Here is a 442-nt window from a genome sequence, read left to right on the forward strand (position 1 = left end):
ATAATGTCTCTCTTTGGATACTTCGATTTTGCCAAATCTTGAGGGCTACAAGACAGTTGATTACTATTCACGTATCATATAGACAAATTAAAGTAAACGTATCTTTAAATAGGCTTATATTATTAGTATCAACAAAACATTTACTGGCATGAGTCAAGAGGCCGTTTGTTTAATGAAACGAACACTTCTCTGTCCTTAACTCGGAGCGTCGGAAGATGCCTCTCTCTCTCTATCTCTCTCTCTCTCTCTCTCTCTCTCTCTCTCTCTCTCTGATCAAATTACTGGATAATGTCTCTCTTTGGATACTTGGGAATTTGCGTTGTAATCTAACCAGAAACTTCCGTTTGTTATTATTACTGGAAACAAGCAATGACTTTTTTCATCATTTGCGCTTTTGGACTGTTATTTGTAAAACTTTGCGCATCGCAAGCTAGTATGTATT

Source organism: Macrobrachium nipponense, chromosome 8 (genome assembly GCF_015104395.2).
Source record: "Macrobrachium nipponense isolate FS-2020 chromosome 8, ASM1510439v2, whole genome shotgun sequence".
Lineage (NCBI taxonomy): Eukaryota > Metazoa > Arthropoda > Malacostraca > Decapoda > Palaemonidae > Macrobrachium > Macrobrachium nipponense.